The 12,097-nt window shown below is 40.6% G+C and overlaps 1 protein-coding gene across 4 annotated transcripts in view; it reads right to left on the reverse strand.

The window, feature by feature from the left end:
• The window catches only part of appl2 (adaptor protein, phosphotyrosine interaction, PH domain and leucine zipper containing 2), a 67,457-nt gene that overhangs the window by 23,026 nt on the left and 32,334 nt on the right, over positions 1–12,097 (reverse strand). The gene's annotated exons all lie outside the window — the stretch shown is intronic.

Raw genomic sequence — 12,097 nt, forward strand, 5'->3', positions numbered from 1 at the left:
AAACTAACAAAACAAAAACAAAACGAAATCAAAACTCCAACAATATAGTTAAAATTCCATTGTGTCAGATGGATACAAATGTGAGACAGAAATGGATTGTAAAACCTGCAGAAAGGTACAAAAATCTTGTGTGCCAAAATATTTCTCCATTACAAAAACAGATCTAACACTTCCTGTTATTTCACATCCTGGTATACTGTAATTTGCAAAAACATTCACAATACTTTTATACATTTTATGACATTAAAACTACATACTTGAATGGATTTTATTGGTATTTTAAGTGATAGACCAACATAAAGTTACATAACTTAAAGTTACATAAAATGATTCATGGCTTTTAAGTCTATCTGTGTGTACCGGTAATTAAATCTCAGGATTAATACAGCTGTTCTGTGAAGCCATCAGAAGTATGTAAGAGAATATTAGTGAACCAGCAGCATCATGAAGACCAAAGAACAGCTACAACAATCACAGTTGTGGAGAAGTAAACATAAGCTTGAAGCATATCATTTAGCAGTATTCAATTCATCATGTAAAAAATGCAGAGTTGCATTACTCCAACCCTGCATTACCATATGCGTATACTGACAGACAAGGAGGGCATTAATTCAAGAAGGTAACTATGGATACAGTAACATAAATCCACAGCTCATGTGAGAGAATCTTATAAAAGGACAACTTTTAGACACACTTCATACATCACCATTTAAGAATACATAAGAATGGCAAAATCATTATTGAAAGCAAACCATAAGAAGCCCCATCTAAGGTTTAGCACAAGCCATATAGGAGAGACTGCAAAAATGTTCCAATTTTGTTGTATTTTGTTATATCAATTTTATTACATTTATTTACACATTTAAAAAAGCAACTAGCCTTAAAGTAATAAAATAAAAAAAGCAACAACAAAATTCATTTTTGTGTTAAAAGTCAATGAGTAAATATGTGTTTTAGGATGAGACTCAAAAACATTGAGAGTTGAAGCCTGTCTGATGTGAGGTACAACTGCAAAGGTCCCATCAACTCTATTAAGACGTTGTGGGGATCATCTATGTGATCCAGAGAGTGCACAAGGCTGCAGGAGGTCAGACAGCTATTTTGGAGGCTGTCTATTCAGTGTCTTATAAGTCGCCCAATAAAGCTTTTAAAAATAATTCTAAAATGAACAGGGAGCCAGTGAACAGACGCTAGAACATAGGAGATGACCCCCTCACTATCTAGTGGCTCTTATTTTTCAAATATTTTCAACAGAAAGCTGACAAGAAAGGGGTCGAGAGAGGGGGACTACATGCAGCAAAGGTCACCTGGGCCAGGAGTTGAACCCATGTCGATCTACATCGAGGACTGAAGCCTCTGAACATGGGTCGCTTGCTTTACCTCTGCGTCGCGCTCAAGTTCACACCTTTTTGTGCTTCCCAGAAAATGTGCAGCAGCATTGACATCACAAAGTAAGGATGTGCTCCGCTCAGATGAGCGTAAAATTGACCTACATGCAAGACACTATGTGTGACAGAAAACTAACACCGTACAGCACACTAAACACACCATGCCCACGGTGAAACATGGTTTTGGCAGTATCATGCTGTGGGGATGCGATCCTTTGCAGACACATCGAAACAAGTCAGAGTTGATGGGAAAATTCATGGAGCTGGATATTTCCAGCAGCTGTACCAAAATTGATAGTCTTTGTTGTTTCTGTTTGTCAGAAAACTTTAAACAAGTATTCTGGCTTTTGGCTATTAAGTGAGAAAAATCCTATTTAAATAACCCCAACCTTTTTGAAGATCTGAGTAACAGTCTGACTAAATAAGGTGACGCATTGTGCTGCATGTGGATAGCCTTAACAAGCGGGTCAACATGCTCCCAGGCAGCCAGAGCAGACAAAAAAACATTCTTTCTTCTTCTCCTGGTGGACTTGTGTTGCTCAATAGGCCTAGTAGTGGCTGTGAATTAGATAATGCATTTCCACTCTTGCTATATTAACTTGTTAAACATGAAGGCACCACTAAGTCTGCTTTTACATTTAGATGCACATTCTTAGTATATGTTGAATAACTGATGCAGTTTTCCTCTTTAGGGATCACAAAGATGGGTGAGATTAATCTCAATTAGATGTTAACAAAAAAAAACCACATGCTAGAAGCAAAGACGGAGAAGAATCACAAAAAAACATCTCGATTCACACTTTATTGCTAGAAAATAATAGACATATCAGACATTGAAGAAATCCATGTCCTTCTGTAATCAGGATAGAATGCCGAGGAATTTCTGGTCACATAAAAGTTATAAACTTTTGAACCAGCGACATTTCTCCAAGTAGTTAGGCTAAAGCAGTCCACATGTGGTGTCAGAACTGCATGTGCATGCCAAGCCAAGACCATTTGACTCTGGTCTCAAGTCATATCTCACCCAAACCCTTCACATCAAGATTTTATCTGCATTGTGACAGGATCCCATGGGAAGCTTGTGTGATGCTAACATCCGCAGATTCAAAGAGCAGTCTAAACACTGCAGTCTGCATGACCTGTGGGAATCTGGGGTTGCAGAATCACAGCTGAAAGCAACACAAAATGTTTGTTTTATTAATTTGAAAGACACCTTTATCCTAGGGGCTGCACGGTGACGCAGTTGGTAGCACTGTTGCCTTACAGCAAGAAGGTCCTGGGTTTGATTCCTGGTCTGCATGGAGTTCGCATGTTCTCCCCATGCATGCGTGGGTTCTCACCGGGTACTCCAGCTTCCTCCCACAGTCCAAAGACATGCCTGTTAGGTTAACTGGTGTATGAATGAGTGTGTGCATGGTTGTTTGTGTGTTGCCCTGCAATGGACTGGCAACCTGTCCAGAGTTTCCCCCGCCTCTCGCCCGTAGACTGCTGGAGATAGGCACCAGCTTCCCCGCGACCTACTATGGAGTAAGCGGTAGAAAAATGACTGACCTTTATACTAATTAACTTAAAAACAAAGACATACCAGTGCAATTATTCTCAAAGCTAGCTTAGAAGGAAGCCCACTGGCCAGGTTATGTCAGAGGTGACCATATAGACATGCAGTGCAGACATAGAGGGAAGTGAAGAAAGAGAATGCACTATATGGGGCAGGAAAGCATAGGGTAGGTGCTAGAGTAGGAGAAGCTCTCTGAAGAACTGGGTCTGCAAGAGCTACAGTACAATTCAATTCAGTTTTATTCATATAGCGCCAATTCACAACACATGTTGTCTCAAGGTTCTTCACAACAGTCAGGTACATACATTCCTATTAATCCTAACAATTGAACAGTGCAGTCAAAGTTAGTTATTTATTCAAATTGAATAAAACGTTTTTCTATCTAAGGAAACCCAGCAGATTGCATCCAGTCAGTGACTTGCAGCATTCACTCCTCCCGGATGAGCATGTAGAGACAGTGGACAGTCACTGGCGTTGACTTTGCAGCAATCCCTCATACTGAGCATGCATGTAGCGACAGTGGAGAGGAAAAACTCCCTTTTAACAGGAAGAAACCTCCAGCAGAACCAGGCTCAGTGTGAGCGGACATCTGCCACGACCAACTGGGGGTTTGAGAGAACAGAGCAGAGACACAAAGAGAACAAAGAAGCACTGATCCAGGAGTACGTTCTATGGGAAGGAAAAATAAATGTTAATGGATGTAGCTCCTTTAGTCGTTTCACCTAGAAAGAAAGAACAGATAAACTCTGAGCCAGTTTTCAAGGTTAGAGTCTGAAAGAGAGCACATATAATTAGTTACAGTAAAGCTCAGTCGCCATGTCTAGGAGAGAGAAAGGGTTAAACACTAAAAGACAGGGCTATGTGGATCATCGGTAGAGGGTGAGCATTAAGTTGTTGCCAGCAGAAGCTTGGACGATGCCCCTGTCCAGAAAGGTGTCACAGGTAGACACAGAGTCAGACCAGGTGTAGCTTCTAGGAAGAGAATAGAGAGAGAACATAAAGTTAAAAGCTGAAATAACAGCAAATAATGCAAAATTGGAGAGTAGTGTGAGAATGTAGCAAAGAGGGTGAAAGTGGTCATTATGTCCTCCAGGAGGGGTGTGTTTGCACCTCAACCATAACTGAGCCGGTTTAGGCTAAACCTGACTCCCCCTTACTCCAACCAACAGGGAGGGAGCCTGTTTTTAGTCCCTCATGGACTAAAACTGGGAGCTGGTTCCACAGGAGAGGAGCTTGATAACTAAAGGATCTGCCTCCCATTCTACTTCTAGAGACTCTAGGAACCACCAGTAAACCTGCAGTCTGAAAACGAAGTGCCCTGTTAGGAATGTATGGAACAATCAGATCTCTGATGTATGATGGAGATAAATCATTAAGGGCTTTTTATGTGAGGAGGATAATTTTAAATTCTATTCTGGATTTAACATGGAGCCAATGAAGGGACGCTAAAATAGGAGAAATATGATCTCTTTTTAATTTTCATCAGAACTCTTGCTGCAGCATTTTGAATCAGTTGAAGGCTTTTAATTGCATTTTGTGGACATCCTGATAGTAACAAATTACAATAGTCCAGCCATGAAGTTAAAATTGCATGGACTAGTTTTTCAGCGTCACTCCTGGATAGGATATTTCTAATTTTGGCAATGTTCCGGAGGTGAAAGAAGGAAATCCTAGAAACCTGTTTAATATGGTATTTAAATGACATGTCCTGGTCAAAAGTAACACCAAGGCTTTTTACTTTATTACCGGAGGTCAATTTAATGCCATCCAGGTTAAGTGATTGACTAAGCAGTTTCTTTTTTAAAGACTCCTGTCCAAAGACGACAACTTCTGTCTTGTCTGAATTTAGAAGCAAAAAATTTAAAGTCATCCAAGTTTTTATTTTATATCTTCAAGACATGCTTGTAGTCTATCTAACTGGTTGAGCTCATCAGGATTCAGGGATAAGTAAAGCTGAGTATCATCAGCATAACAGTGAAAATTTATCCTATGCTGCCTGATAATTTGACCTATTGGAAGCATATATATAGTAAAGAGAATTGGCCCAAGTACTGAACCCTGTGGTACTCCAAAATTAACCCTGGAGTTTAAAGATGATTTATCATTTACAGGTCCTTCTCAAAATATTAGCATATTGTGATAAAGTTATTTATTTTACATAATGTAATGATGAAAATTTAACATTCATATATTTTAGATTCATTGCACACTAACTGAAATATTTCAGGTCTTTTATTGTCTTAATACGGATGATTTTGGCATACAGCTCATGAAAACCCGAAAATCCTATCTCACAAAATTAGCATATCATAAAAAGGGTCTCTAAACGAGCTGTGAACCTAATCATCTGAATCAACAAGTTAACTCTAAACACCTGCAAAAGATTCCTGAGGCCTTTAAAACTCCCAGCCTGGTTCATCACTCAAAACCCCAATCATGGGTAAGACTGCCGACCTGACTGCTGTCCAGAAGGCCACTATTGACACCCTCAAGCAAGAGGGTAAAACACAGAAAGAAATTTCTGAACAAATAGGCTGTTCCCAGAGTGCTGTATCAAGGCACCTCAGTGGGAAGTCTGTAGGAAGGAAAACGTGTGGCAGAAAACGCTGCACAACGAGAAGAGGTGACCGGACCCTGAGGAAGATTGTGGAGAAGGGCCAATTCCAGACCTTGGGGGACCTGTGGAAGCAGTGGACTGAGTCTGGAGTAGAAACATCCAGAGCCACCGTGCACAGGCGTGTGCAGGAAATGGGCTACAGGTGCCGCATTCCCCTGGTCAAGCCACCTTTGAACCAGAAACAGCGGCAGAAGCGCCTGACCTGGGCTACAGAGAAGCAGCACTGGACTGTTGCTCAGTGGTCCAAAGTACTTTTTTCGGATGAAAGCAAATTCTGCATGTCATTCAGAAATCAAGGTGCCAGAGTCTGGAGGAAGACTGGGGAGAAGGAAATGCCAAAATGCCAGAAGTCCAGTGTCAAGTAACCACAGTCAGTGATGGTCTGGGGTGCCGTGTCAGCTGCTGGTGTTGGTCCACTGTGTTTTATCAAGGCCAGGGTCAATGCAGCTAGCTATCAGGAGATTTTGGAGCACTTCATGCTTCCATCTGTTGAAAAGCTTTATGGAGATGAAGATTTCATTTTTCAGCACGACCTGGTACCTGCTCACAGTGCCAAAACCACTGGTAAATGGTTTACTGACCATGGTATCACTGTGCTCAATTGGCCTGCCAACTCTCCTGACCTGAACCCCATAGAGAATCTGTGGGATATTGTGAAGAGAACGTTGAGAGACTCAAGACCCAACACTCTGGATGAGCTAAAGGCCGCTATCGAAGCATCCTGGGCCTCCATAAGACCTCAGCAGTGCCACAGGCTGATTGCCTCCATGCCACGCCGCATTGAAGCAGTCATTTCTGCAAAAGGATTCCCGACCAAGTATTGAGTGTATAACTGTACATGATTATTTGAAGGTTGATGTTTTTTGTATTAAAAACACTTTTCTTTTATTGGTGGGATGAAATATGCTAATTTTGTGAGATAGGAATTTTGGGTTTTCATGAGCTGTATGCCACAATCATCCGTATTAAGACAATAAAAGACCTGAAATATTTCAGTTAGTGTGCAATGAATCTAAAATATATGAATGTTAAATTTTCATCATGACATTATGGAAAATAATGAACTTTATCACAATATGCTAATATTTTGAGAAGGACCTGTACATGAACAAACTGGAATCTACAGTACAGACCAAAGGTTTGGACACACCTTCTCATTCAAAGAGTTTTCTTTATTTTCATGACTATGAATATTGTACAGGGGTTGGACAATGAAACTGAAACACCTGGTTTCAGACCACAATAATTTATTAGTATGGTGTAGGGCCTCCTTTTGCGGCCAATACAGCGTCAATTCGTCTTGGGAATGACATATACAAGTCCTGCACAGTGGTCAGAGGGATTTTAAGCCATTCTTCTTGCAGGATAGTGGCCAGGTCACTACGTGATACTGGTGGAGGAAAACGTTTCCTGACTCGTTCCTCCAAAACATGCCAAAGTGGCTCAATAATATTTAGATCTGGTGACAGTGCAGGCCATGGGAGATGTTCAACTTCACTTTCATGTTCATCAAACCAATCTTTCACCAGTCTTGCTGTGTGTATTGGTGCATTGTCATCCGGATACACGGCACCGCCTTCAGGATACAATGTTTGAACCATTGGATGCACATGGTCCTCAAGAATGGTTCGGTAGTCCTTGGTAGTGATGCGCCCATCTAGCACAAGTATTGGGCCAAGGGAATGCCATGATATGGCAGCCCAAACCATCACTGATCCACCCCCATGCTTCACTCTGGGCATGCAACAGTCTGGGTGGTACACTTCTTTGGGGCTTCTCCACACCGTAACTCTCTCGGATGTGGGGAAAACAGTAAAGGTGGACTCATTAGAGAACAATACATGTTTCACATTGTCCACAGCCCAAGATTTGCGCTCCTTGCACAATTGAAACCAACATTTGGCATTGGCATGAGTGAACAAAGGTTTGGCTATAGCAGCCCGGCCATGTATATTGACCCTGTGGAGCTCCCGACGGACAGTTCTGGTGGAAACAGGAGAGTTGAGGTGCACATTTAATTCTGCCGTGATTTGGGCAGCCGTGGTTTTATGTTTTTTGGATACAATCCGGGTTAGCACCCGAACATCCCTTTCAGACAGCTTCCTCTTGCGTCCACAGTTAATCCTGTTGGATGTGGTTTGTCCTTCTTTGTGGTATGCTGACATTACCCTGGATACAGTGGCTCTTGATACATCACAAAGACTTGCTGTCTTGGTCACAGATGCGCCAGCAAGACGTGCACCAACAATTTGTCCTCTTTTGAACTCTGGTATGTCACCCATAATGTTGTGTGCATTTCAATATTTTGAGCAAAACTGTGCTCTTACCCTGCTAATTGAACCTTTACACTCTGCTCTTACTGGTACAATGTGCAATCAATGAAGACTGGTTACCAGGCTGGTCCAATTTAGCCATGAAACCTCCCACACTAAAATGACAGGTGTTTCAGTTTCATTGTCCAACCCCTGTAGCTTCACACTGAAGGCATCAAAACTATGAATGAACACATGTGGAATTATATACTGAACAAAAAAGTGTGAAACAACTGAAAATATGTCTTATATTCTAGGTTCTTCAAAGTAGCCACCTTTTGATTTGATTACTGCTCCGCACACTCTTGGCATTCTGTTGATGAGCTTCAAGAGGTAGTCACCTGAAATGGTTGTCCAAAAGTCTTGAAGGAGTTCCCAGAGATGCTTAGCACTTGTTGGCCCTTTTGTCTTCACTCTGCGGTCCAGCTCACCCCAAACCATCTCGATTGAGTTCAGGTCCGGTGACTGTGGAGGCCAGGTCATCTGGCGCAGCACCCCATCACTCTCCTTGGTCAAATAGCCCTTACACTGCCTGGAGGTGTGTTTGGGGTCATTGTCCTGTTGAAAAATAAATGATGGTCCAACTAAATGCAAACCGGATGGAATAGCGTGCCGCTACAAGATGCTGTGGTAGCCATCCTGGTTCAGTATGCCTTCAATTTTGAATAAATCCCCAACAGTGTCACCAGCAAAGCACCCCCACACCATCACACCTCCTCTTCCATGCTTCACGGTGGGAACCAGGCATGTAGAGTCCATCCGTTCACCTCTTCTGCGCCGCACAAAGATACAGTGGTTGGATCTCAAACTTGGATTTATCAGACCAAAGCACAGATTTCCACTGGTCTAATGTCCATTCCTTGTGTTCTTTAGCCCGAACAAGTCTCTCCTGCTTGTTGCCTGTCCTCAGCAGTGGTTTCTAGCAGCTATTTTACCATGAAGGTCTGATTCACACAGTCTCCTCTTAACAGTTGTTGTAGAGATGTGTCTGCTGCTAGAACTCTGTGTGGCACTGACCTGTTCTCTAATCTGAGCTGCTGTTAACCTTAAAGTATTGATGGCCACTCATTTTTCTTTACTTAGCTGCTTTTTTCTTGCCATAATACAAATTCTGACAGTCTATTCAGTAGGACTATCAGCCGTGTACTGTAACCACCTCCTGCACAACACAACTAATGGTCCCAACCCCATTTATAAGTCTTGAAATCCCACTTATAAACCTGACAGGGCACACCTGTGAAGTGAAAACCATTTCAGGTTAGGGTTAGGGTAATAGCCGGATCGGACATTCGAGCACTTTGAATAACTTCCAAACCGTAAGTTGTATCGGGCTGAAACTTGTTGTGGGGGCTCCCAGGTGGCCCCCCCAGGTCTCCTGTGAATTTGGTGCATGTACCTCACTTCCTTCATATAGCTGCCATTGACTCAATGCAATTGAGCACTGTATCCACCTCCTGCACAACACAACTGATGGTCCCAACCCCATTTATAAGGCTTGAAATCCCACTTATTAAACCTGACAGGGCACACCTGTGAAGTGAAAACCATTTCAGGTGACTACCTCTTGAAGCTCATCAACAGAATGCCAAGAGTGTGTGGAGCAGTAATCAAAGCAAAAGGTGGCTACTTTGAAGAACCTAGAATATAAGACATATTTTCAGTTGTTTCACACTTATTTGTTCAGTATATAATTCCACATGTATTAATTCATAGTTTTGATGCCTTCAGTGTGAAGCTACAATATTCATAGTCATGAAAATAAAGACAACTCTTTGAATGAGAAGGTGTGTCCAAACCTTTGGTCTGTACTCTACTCAATGCACCTCAATATGTGTTAGACATGATGGGTTTAAAGACCCACATATAAAGGACATATAAAGGTTAACATTTAGGGGATGTGAGGGCCATTAAAGATTTAAATGCAAATATGCCTTTCTTAAACAGATATTTCAAATACTATTTTATAGATTTAAATGGGTACTTCAAATGGTTACATTGTATAGAAAAGCTCAACATGTTCCAGTTAGAGGTAATGTTTTCAGGAAGATGAATGGTTGTGAAACATTACCTAGTATTGTGCACATGCCCTCATGTGGTCAAAGTACATTTCCTGCAGAGGTTCATTTCAAGTGCCTTGTGACAACGTGTTGTGAATCTGTGCTACATAAATAAAATAAATTAAATTTAATTGAATTTTGCTACTGTGGAACAGATTCAGAAGGACATAGCTGAAGAGCTGCAAAGAGAACTTTAATACAAGTCACCTATTCAGTGCCAAGTGACAAGGGAATGTCTTATGAATTGTGTGAACATAAACTAAATCGCCTGTTTAAAAGCAGGAAAGATTAAGTTTGGAGTCCATATTTACAAAGCCAACAAATGTGATGTAGAGTTATTGCTAAACCAAGTTACTAAGCTGCAACACTAGAAATCAGTAGCATCTGTCATCTCAGGAGGCACAGAGCATCAAGAAACACTACAGTTGTTTTCACACTGAAACTGATTTTACATGACTATTTTTCTAATGTATTTTTCCATAGAACAAAATACTCGTGCCCATTTCAAAATATTTTTGAATTTGTCAACTACATAATCAGTGAGAGGCATTTTGCAGTTATGTAAACCTAGAGTGGATTCTGTGAGCCACAATCACTCTGATTCATCATACTGTACCAACTGAGGTACAATAACTGATTTTTCTTGTTGCAGAAACAGAACATTTGTCACTTAAAACTTTGGAATTAAGAAAATCACACCTTTTGTCACATACTGTATGTGTGATATCATTCACTATCACAATTTTACTTTAATGCATATAAGGCAGACAAGAGGGGCTGGCAGACAAAAAGAAAGCAAGTATCAGACAGCTGTAAGCTTATAAAGAACCAGTTTCTGCGTGGGAGTCTTGTTTTTGTTTTCATTAGTTGTACTGACAGATTATTGTAATTAGATTTGTGAATCATTAAGTTCACTGCTGACTCTCATTTATTTTTGTTTTGTGCAATGCAGAATATCCTTGCTGTTTCTGCTGTTAAAAGCCAGGAAGAAGTAGACAAGGTCTGAAGAGTTGAGAACAAGGAGCTAAAGGTCAAGGTTAATTTGTTTTTCATTACACTGAACATTTTTAGAGAATGGTAATTTATGTGACTGCAACAGCTTGACAGTAATTGTCTATATTATTTAATAGCTTTCAAAAAATTATTATTATTAGTATTTTGTCTCAGGCAGTTAAAATCAGAACTTTATGCACTGTTTACAAACAGAGCCATTTTAATATCTTCTGTTATCAAATTAGACTAAATCTTTCCTGTTTTAGGTCAGTTAGGATTAACAAAATTATTTCTACTTGCTAAATATCAAAATAATAAGTGAGAGAATTTTTTAGGCCTTTTTTTGTTTTTGCTTTCTTCAAATTTAGAAGTCTACATACATTTCAGGGTCCTTGATCATTTGGAAGACCAATTTGTGCACAAGTTTTAACTTTCCTGCAGATGTCTTGAGATGTTGCTACAATATTTCTGCGCAATGTTACTTCCTCATGAGTTCATCTATTTTGTGAACAGCACCATTGTTTGCTGCATAACACCCATACAACATGATGCTTCCACCTCTGTACTTTATAGTTGGGATGGGGTTCTCAGGCTTATCTTCCCCTTTTTTCTCCAAATGTAACAAACAATGCTCTACAGGTCCTTCTCAAAATATTAGCATATTGTGATAAAGTTAATTATTTTCCATAATGTCGTGATGAAAATTTAACATTCATATATTTTAGATTCATTGCACACTAACTGAAATATTTCAGGTCTTTTATTGTCTTAATACGGATGATTTTGGCATACAGCTCATGAAAACCCAAAATTCCTATCTCACAAAATTAGCATATTTCATCCGACCAATAAAAGAAAAGTGTTTTTAATATAAAAAACGTCAACCTTCAAATAATCATGTACAGTTATGCACTCAATACTTGGTTGGGAATCCTTTTGCAGAAATGACTGCTTCAATGCGGCGTGGCATGGAGGCAATCAGCCTGTGGCACTGCTGAGGTCTTATGGAGGCCCAGGATGCTTCGATAGCGGTCTTTAGCTCATCCAGAGTGTTGGGTCTTGAGTCTCTCAACGTTCTCTTCACAATATCCCACAGATTCTCTATGGGGTTCAGGTCAGGAGAGTTGGCAGGCCAATTGAGCACAGTGATACCATGGTCAGTAAACCATTTA

The sequence above is a fragment of the Girardinichthys multiradiatus genome, chromosome 2, assembly GCF_021462225.1.
Source record: "Girardinichthys multiradiatus isolate DD_20200921_A chromosome 2, DD_fGirMul_XY1, whole genome shotgun sequence".
NCBI classification, from domain to species: domain Eukaryota; kingdom Metazoa; phylum Chordata; class Actinopteri; order Cyprinodontiformes; family Goodeidae; genus Girardinichthys; species Girardinichthys multiradiatus.